Genomic DNA, 9,609 nt, shown 5'->3' with positions numbered 1-9,609 from the left:
GTTTGTACATCGGTTATCAATATTTGTGTTCTCAACTGCGTATCTGGATTGATGAGATTTTATTTCAAATTATGGTCAGGTTGATAATTGCATGAGAGTCTCAACTACTGAAAAGACTAGAGACCCAAAAATTCTTGACAAGGCTAAGGGTCTTACTCGCCTTTTGGCAAGAAATTTTCCTGCACGTCTGGTACAAATGCTGGATTCTTTGTGATTGTTTTGTTATATGCAACTTATGATTGTTCTTTGTGTTCAAATGATTTGAAGTAGTTCTTAAGGTTTAGCTTTGTTCTTTCCATGCAATGTTGTTTTTCTCTTCAAAGATGCAACAACATCCCAATAATATGTGTGTATGTAATACTTTATATAGATAGGATAGGAACCCCTTTTTTTTAGAGGGATCCCGCTTCTCTGTTCATGGAGCGGGGTCCCGCTTATGATTATCGTCCTATATACATCTATAGCTTTATATCAGAACAATTTTACATTTGAATGAAAATTTAAGAATCAAATTTATCTACCTTTAGTTAAGAATCTAAGATATGATGTATATGTACACTGATTTTTCTTTCTTGCTTGAAAACTCCAAGTATTTCTTTTTTCGTTGTACTGGTCTTTGTTTGAGCTATCCTCTATTAGTTTCTCATTTGAGTGCTCAAGATTTTGATTTCAGGCAATAAAAGTACTAAATGACGAATTGAAATACACTATGATCATGATTGGGCCCAAAAAATACGGGATTGACTTGGTGAGTATCTCGTAAATTCCCCGTCTCCTTATTTGTATGATGTTAGAAAAGTATACATTTTGTTTACGACGTAGGTCTAGTGAATAAGGAATGTGAGAACAATATCAGGAATATGAGCCTTTGGGTGTTCCATCACCTACTTGATGGAGAGGGCTGTGCAAATTTACTTTCCCTTGTTCTAATATCTCTACAATTGTGTACAGGAGAATTTCTATAAACGGCGTGGACGTCTCATAGGTCCAGATAAATCCACTTTAAAGGTGCATAAAGTGATATTGATTCTGTGCTTTACTGATCTTCCCACTAAAAGAAAATTAATTCCTTGTTCTGCCTGATTTTCTAATTTTTGACGATATATATGATTGGGACTCAGGCACTTTGCAAGGTGACGGGCTGTTATGTTATTGTTTCTGTAAGTGTTACCGTTCCTTTTGATTTCGTTGGTCCCATTGCATAGTTGTTTTTCTAGTGTTCTGACCCCAGATGAGGTATGAATTATAGACTTGATGATTTTTGATTTACCTGTAAACTAGGGGTTCAGTGTTCCCGCCACTGGTTCGTCTGAAGGATTACAGGTAGTCAAGAGGATTGTGGACGATTGCTTTCAGAATGGAACGTCCCCTGCATCCCTTATCTGGCTTGAAAGGAGACGTAAAGTGGTGAATATTCTCAAGGCTTTGTGTTTATGAATTATGTTCTTCTGTCACCGGTGTGGCAACATTATGTTTCCAGTGAATAGACCATCGATGCTGTTGATCTTTGTTTAAATGCACGGTCCAGATTCAGTCTTACAATGTCATTATGTGAAACAGTCCGGCAAGAGAACATGACGCCATATATGTGACATTCTTTCTCAGTTTAAAGAAGTTATTTGCTTCCTAAGGTATTGCTGATCACGTGTGCTCTCCTCTTGTGGGTACGCAGGCTGATAAAATTACTGTCGATAAGCCATTTGACCAAATTGGAATTAGACCTAGCATTGATGTTGGTCGTTACTTTTGTTCATCCCTACTGGTAATACTTCTGGAGTTCCTACTTTTAACATTTTACAACAGTGATTAGGATCTAGAGCTTTTGATTGTAACTTCTTATATAAGAGGCAACTTTTTGAGCTTTTAGATATTGACATGCTTCGAATTGGTTGTTGTCAACAGGAACTCGTGAAAACTCAATTGATTTGCTGTGAACATACACATAAAAAGTTTTACGAAGCACTGCATCAGGGACATTTTGGAAATGTGCTAGAGATGATACAAGATACAGATGTGCCGGAGAAAATAACAGAAAAGTTCATCTCTTGGGTAAGTAATGAGTTAGTTTTGCATTTAAGCTATATTAATGCAACTGAATAGGCTTCTCAGTGTTTCCCTGTAAGTGCTCGCTCTGTGCTGAACATTTTTGCACTGATCTCGTGTGAAACTTATAGGGTTAAAACCATGATTAATGTGCTGGAAATATCAATATTTCCATTTTGGTTTATCCCTTTTATGTTTAAAAGTATTGCCAGTCTCAATAAAGGATGGCTTGTTTGCTGTTAATGAGCATGTTTTCTACAGGATTCTCCGGAAGTGCATGCTAATACAGCAGAGACACTTTGTGCTGTAGCAAGGTTCGCTCCACCTGGACTTGCTACTAAAATATCTAGCCCAAGGTAAGCATTATTCCTCTTACATTTACGATAAATTGATGTTGATTGCATTTCTGCTCTAAGATTTTGCAGTGAGTTCATTTTGTGCACATTTTACGCAGTTTTATAGGAAGATTGTTCCGGCATGCTTTGGAGGACTCACGACCGCAATATGTTCTTATTAACTTATTGTCAGTGTGCTTGTATTTGTTAGACCCTACGAGGCTAAATTCGAGAACAAATGAGAATTTCGGTAGAGTTCCAATTACTCAGGGATCTGTAGATACTGCTAATTCCGAGACTGTTGTTGGCATGCTGGAGATCCTAGGTAAAGTTAACTCCTTAGTTTGGTCATTTGGTACATGGTACTTGCATTCAGTTAGGTTGGTGCTCACGACTACTTGCATTATGTTTTCGGTTTTAATTTTAAATTAGTGTGGTCCGATCTTTCCTCGACTCCACATAGGATTCTGCCCAATTTTGGACTTGTCCTATCCTTTGTTCTTCTGTGTAACAAAAGGACGTGTAGATAATTTCGGATTGGTAAAAAAATTGATGCTGCAAAGCATGCTATGATGCAGGTGATTTGCTGAAGCTTTTGGATGTTTCAACGGTGGACAATGTGTTGCTAACTACATATGGCAAGTTACAGCCACCTCTTGGACAACATCGTTTAAAGATTGTAGAGTTCATTGCAGTATTACTGAGGGTGGGTGGTGAAACTGTTGAGAAGGAATTGATTCGTCTCGGAGCAATACAAAGAATTCTAGCCTTGTTTTTCAAGTAAGCTTGAGAATTTTCTTATCCAAGAAAGAGTGTGTTGATACAAGGTCTTACTTCCCACGTTTTGTTCTCCAGGTACCCATTTAACAACTTTGTCCATCACCACATAGAGAACATAATAGTGTCATGTTTAGAAAGCAAGAATGCTCGTCTTGTACAACATCTTCTTTGTGAGTGTGATCTTGTCGGAAGAATACTTACAGCAGAAAATAATTACACATTAGAAACTGATCCAAACCGGCCGACAGTTCCTGATGAGGGTAGATCCCCACCCAGGTTAGGGAACATTGGACATTTAACACGTATATCCAACAAAATCATTCAACTGGGAAACAACAATAGCGAGATTCAGGCATATTTGCAGGTCCATACTTTTATTTCTTCATATATATGTTTCTTTTTCTGTGAGGTTCTAATATTTATATACTGGAATAAATATTTACATGAGAAGCATTCTTGTCAGGAAAATAGAGAGTGGACCGATTGGCATACGAATGTCCTATCAAGGCGTAATACTGTCGAGAATGTCTTTCTATGGGCTTGTGGGTATGTTTTCCTCTCAAAAGTAGTTGGTTTGAACCTGAAAAGTAACTCACCGTATTGTTTACATTCAGTCAGTGTTTTCATTTCTGGTTATGTCTGATGTATCACTGTTCTGTTGTTTACATCTACGCCAAGTATTTGTGTTCGGAGCTAAGCTAAGTATTCGTGGTGTAATCAATTGTAACAGGAACCCGGCAGTACAGGAGGAGATGTGTGATATGGAAGATGATTATAGAGCAGTTGAGCTGATACTTCCTACAAGCCCCTGTAGAAAAAAAAGGCGTTGCTCGCCTACAGATAATGATAGCGAAGATGTTAGAACATCTGAACTGGAAGACCAGAAGATATAGTGGAAGCGTTTTCATGATCAAGTTTGAGCATCTCTTTATGTATTGAGGTGTTACTGAATTTGAAAAACTGATTTAAGGACGGAAGATTTTGTCAGCTTCGTTCTCTGGTCTCACTTGTCCAAAGTCGTTGCAAGGCTATTATCTCCCAGTTCAAGCATTTTGAAATGAAGCATATATGCATGGAGAAGAACACGGTGACTGATTTTCTGACTAGGTTGAGTTTCTTCATTGATGTAGGATGCTCCTTTGAATCTGCGCCCTCTATTTTCTGTTATCATCCTTCTGTCTTCGGATGAACCAGCTGGCGTTGCAAGGCCGAAGGCCGTTTGTATAAGCCTAGTGAGCTAGTTTTTTCATTTCGGTTGCTGTTTGCTTGGGTTTTGGGGGACCCCATTTTAACCAATATGGTGAGATAGTTTGAAAATTTTGTTTTATAATTATTTCAAGCTCATTTCGCGTGATCAGTTGTCAATGGCAGTGCAGCAACGCAGGGATAATTGGGCTTCCCGCTCGTTGTACCATTTGGGGAGGATGCATACATTTCTGTACTATGTGCAAGAAGATTTGAGGAGACTCATAGCAACGGAGAAATACAAAATCATTAGTTCAATTTCGGTGTTTTCATCTCCAACTTATTTTCACATAATCGAAAACATCGATTTTAATTTTAGCTCATATGGCATCAAATCAAAACACACATAGTACTGAGTAACACCGCATCGAACACACTTTGTTATCCCTCCTCTAGAATCTCTTCTTCACCAGGCAATGGACCTCCTCCGATCGTCAACTGTCAGCACACGTACAGCGCAGCCTTGTCTCCATCACTGTTTTCACTCGAGTCAGTATTATCGATGCCTTGCCCTCTAAGTTTCTGCAAAAATGCAAAACACAATAACTGCACTATGTATCAAGATGCCATGAATATACAGCATAAACAGAGGAAAATCGGGCATTAGTGTTGGAATGAGTGAACCGTACCTGACCCGTTTGGGGTCTGAGGCTTAGTCGAGTCTTGTCCCATAGAGTCCCGCCCTTGGGGACGGGCGGAGGGGACTTGTTTTAATAGTCCAAGTAATAATACGTCCCCGCAGCTTTTTGTTCCCTATCTTTGGTTGAGTTCAACTTGTTGATTCTCGGGCGATAATTAGTAGGATCACGTGTGAATGTGATATCCAGTTGCTGCATTTGCCACATTACAAAACTTACTCAGATTTATTTTTATTTATGTAAAAAAAAGTTACAGACAAAAGGGTTGCAAGACTTACAGATAAGAAAAGGTTCATCCCGGTTAACAATGATTGAGGAGAAATGGCAGTACAATCAACTCCTGGCTTCCCGTCATATACGATCACTCTATCTGCCAGGTACGTAGCCATAATGAAATCGTGCTCAACCACAAACGCAGTTTTCTTCGCATGGAGGATAAACCTCTTTATGACTTTTGCAGCGACGACTGCTCAGAGTCAAGGTACGCGCTTGGTTCGTCAATCAGATAGATATCTGCAGGCTGTAATATGAAGCGAAAAATAAAGACATACGTTATAAGATTCCATAAGTAAAGCAGATGACGCATCATAAACTTGATTATAAATTAAAACTGGTTACCTGTCCAAGGCACAGACATAAAGCAACCCTTTGCAACTCTCCACCGGAGAGTTTCTTAACTTTTTGATCCAATAAATCTTCGATTTGGAGAGGCTTCATCACGTCTGTCACAAACTGCTGATGAGCGTAGGAATTGCGAATTTTGTTTTGAAGCAAGTCCTTGACAGTTAGTTTGGACTTGGGACTAATTTTCTGAGGCTTGTAAGAAACTTGAAGCGTAGGCATCTCCAAATCAGCATCGGGTTTCAATATACCAGCCTACAATTTGAATGAGTACAATGACTCTAATATATCAAAATGAAACTGAAAATCTGATCCAACGGCAAGAAATGAAAAGAAAGCGTACCAGCATACGGATAAATGCGGTCTTCCCTGTTCCATTCTAACCGAGCATCACAATAATCTGAGAATCGGTAAATTCACCCTCAATCACTTGAAGCTTGAACCCTCCCAAAGTTTTCGCCATTGAGGGGTATCTGTACAGCGCATATGTCTCAGTTTCCTCACCAATTTCGCGTGGAGTCTCAGAAACCTAGAAAAGATAACAACTTAATCACAAGAGAAGATACTGATAAGTCAAAAAATCAGCATTTACATTGACATAAATTATAACTCCCGGAAACGTAAATTTTCTGTAGGGACAAATCCTGACAAGAAGATGTTGATTCCTTCTCTAACTGAGAAGGGTAGAGTTACTACTCCATATGCACCCGGTTTTCCATATAAACAGCATATGTGATCAGATAAGTAATCTAGGACGCTCAAATTGTGCTCCACAACAATTACATAGCTGAAAAATATGAGGAAAATGCCTATTACTTGAACATGCACGGTGAAAATATAGAAGGAAAAAGATTCTGCAAATATATAATCAATGAATTTGAGGCAGTAAGATGGATACGAAAACAAACCTATCAGGCCTGATCAAAGAACGTATAACTCTTGCTGCTTTGAGCCTTTGCTTCACGTCAAGATAACTTGAAGGTTCATCAAACATATATATATCTACACTCTGCATGGCAGAAACAGCAATGGCAAACCTCTGAAGCTCCCCACCAGATAATTCGCCAACATTGCGATCCAGAACCATGTATAACTCAAGATCAATGCAGAGTTCTTCCATCATCCCCCTCTCGTCTTTCTGTTTTAGAATCTCCCCTACACTGCCTTCAATTACTTTTGGAATGTGGTCCACGTATTGGGGCTTTATAACGGCCTGTTTAAGGAAAGACAAGATTTATAATTGTTGAAGAAACCTTATTATCGCGCACACACGAGCATAAAAGAGAGGACATCACACGAGCATGAAAATCGAAAGTCACCTTCAACTTATATTGCAAGAGACGAATAAAATAACTTTGCAGCTCTGATCCTCGAAGGTAAGTCAAGATTTCTTGCCAATCTGGAGGATTCTGCATAAGGATCAAAGATATATAGTCTTTAAAAAGAACTAGCACATCCACTAAACTTAAGAAAAGTTATCGTATGCTTAGCAGAAAAGAAAACGATAAGTAAAGAGTATTACATTGAAACGACCCAAATTTGGTTTCAAACTGCCTGACAAAATTTTGAGGGCAGTTGACTTCCCAGTTCCATTAGTTCCGACCAACCAAGAACTTCCCTTGGCCTAGGGACCGGTAACCTGTAAGTTGAAGTTGTGTAGGATTTATATTCTACCATCTTAAAACACTAAACATGAAACTGATTGAAGTTCCCGACAAAGTTATAGGGAACCAACTGACTGAGACTGTAACTTAAAACGGTTAGGCCCATAACGGTGGGTTGTTTCTTTGTCCAATGCCTTCGGCAAGTTCATGATTTGAATTGCTTTAAACGGGCATTTCTACATGATCATGATGAGCCAGACTCAAAAGAATGTCTCTTCAACACAATCAGAGAAGATAAACAAAAAGGAGGAAACTACAACCAAACCGAATACTATCATTACATACGTGAACACAGATACCAAACCAGTGCACAATTCTTCGGAGATAGATTCTTCGGAGATAGAAGCGCTCTTGGACGTTGGTGTAACCTCAATACACTTTTTGCCTGCAAATTTGAGGGACATGAAAAATGTAAAGCGGCTCAGGTAAGTAGTATTCAGACAGTCACTACATATGATTCAGAAGTTACAGTACCAACATGTACGGGCGGACAATTCCTCTTGTATTCTTGGTTGCATTTGTTAGGCTTGCATTGGTCAGTGTTCAGTATTGCTATGCGGGTAGACCGGTTTGCCATATAAAACTCGAACAAATTGTTTATGACTGGCCAGATAGGTATAAATCAAATGATACCGACTAGGGATGGGCAACGGATTTGGTGGGTAGGTAACCACAGTTATTTACCAATAACCGTTTATGTTCATACCCGCATAACCGTTTACCCGTTGGGTAATTACATAAATGGTTTTACCCATAACCATAACTATTTATAAACAGTTATCCATACCCATAACCGTGTACCCATTTAACCATAACCATTTACCCGTTTACTCGTTTTTGAACCCGTTTATCCTTTTTTTACCCATTTATCTCTTTTTTCACCCGTCTAGATGATTTTTTTAACAACTTAAAAATTACAAAAGAAAATTTTTCCCAAAACTAAACACTTTCGAACACATTCAATGACAAACTATCATCGACTCGTTATAACCGCGGTAATACCTAAATAACCGTATAACCTAACAGTAAATGTTTTGATGTATTAAAAGCCATATAAAAAATAAAAAAAACTCACGGACTGAATTAAAAGCCCAACTAACAGTAAATATTTTTTTTCAAATTTACCCCTGACAGAACCTAACCAAAGCCGTTCACTGTCTTTGCCTTTTTCTGTCGCATATGGGGCTTTTGGTGTTGCCTCATTTACCACACCCACCACTTTCAGTTAGTTTTTTTTTTTTTTTTTTTTTTGTGTATGTGTGTTTGTGTCTGTCTTTTCAAAGTCCTTGAGTAATTGTAGGTTTTGTCAGGGGTAAATTTGAAAATAAATATTTACGCTATCAAGTCCTTATATATATATATATATATATATAATTTCGAACACTTGCGATAATTTTTTTTTTAAATGTTTACATATATTAAGTTAAATAGGTAAATGGATACCCGTATAACCATAGGTAATACCCATAACTGATGGATAGCCGTTATAACCGTGGATAATTTCACGGATAAACGGTTATACCCATAACCGTAACTGTGAACTTTAAATGGGCAGGTAACCGAGGTTACCCAAACTCATGGGTATTTTACCCATCCCTAATACCGACAGTAACAGACTCGTCAAACTCCTAAACTACTTATTGAGGGACTGTTTGGCATACTTCTTGGACGCTTTTTTGTTTTTGAAACTATTGATTACTAAGTAATTTAGCTACATTCGTCAATTTTGAAAACTATAAACTATTGTCAAATTGAATACCAAATAACCCCTAAACACTACAAAGAACTTATAAACAATAAGAAACTCCTAGAAACACTGGAAAAATTGTCATCCAATAACCGAAACTACTAGACTTGCAGCACGCTAAATCTCGACAAGTAAAAGGCTCAGATCATAAACAACAATCGCAACCGGAATTGCAACCAAACAGTGGTTTTCAATTTCAAACCGAACCAAACAATGCCTGAAGCACTAGAAACATACAAATATACAGAAAAGATGGAATATTAAGTCGGTTAAGCACAATTCTTTGAGAGAGAAAGCTTGAAGAGGAGTTTACCGGACGAAGTCTGAGAGTTGCTTAGGTGGCCGATCGAGCTCCAATGGCGCAGTTCAACCAAGGATGTTGAGCTCAGGGACGACAGAATGAGAGAGGAGGACTAGACTAAGTATTTATTTGGTCGATATCTTGGCGTACAAGTTTTGGACAATCTTCTCCTTATACAACCTCAATTTAGACTTCAGTTTCTGTTAAAAACTTCTAAGTGGGATTTGTTGGGTTG

At 38.3% G+C, this 9,609-nt stretch overlaps 1 pseudogene; it reads right to left on the bottom strand.

Annotated features, from left to right (window-relative positions):
- Positions 1 to 4,684: 4,684 nt before the first annotated feature.
- Positions 4,685 to 7,934, bottom strand: LOC103926821 (annotated as a pseudogene).
- Between the last annotated feature and the right edge of the window lie 1,675 nt (positions 7,935 to 9,609).

Source organism: the organism of the source record quoted next, unplaced genomic scaffold, assembly GCF_019419815.1.
Source record: "Pyrus x bretschneideri cultivar Hongxiangsu unplaced genomic scaffold, Pyrus_bretschneideri_v1 Contig61, whole genome shotgun sequence".
NCBI lineage: Eukaryota > Viridiplantae > Streptophyta > Magnoliopsida > Rosales > Rosaceae > Pyrus > Pyrus x bretschneideri.
This window is presented reverse-complemented; position numbering and strand designations above follow the sequence as displayed.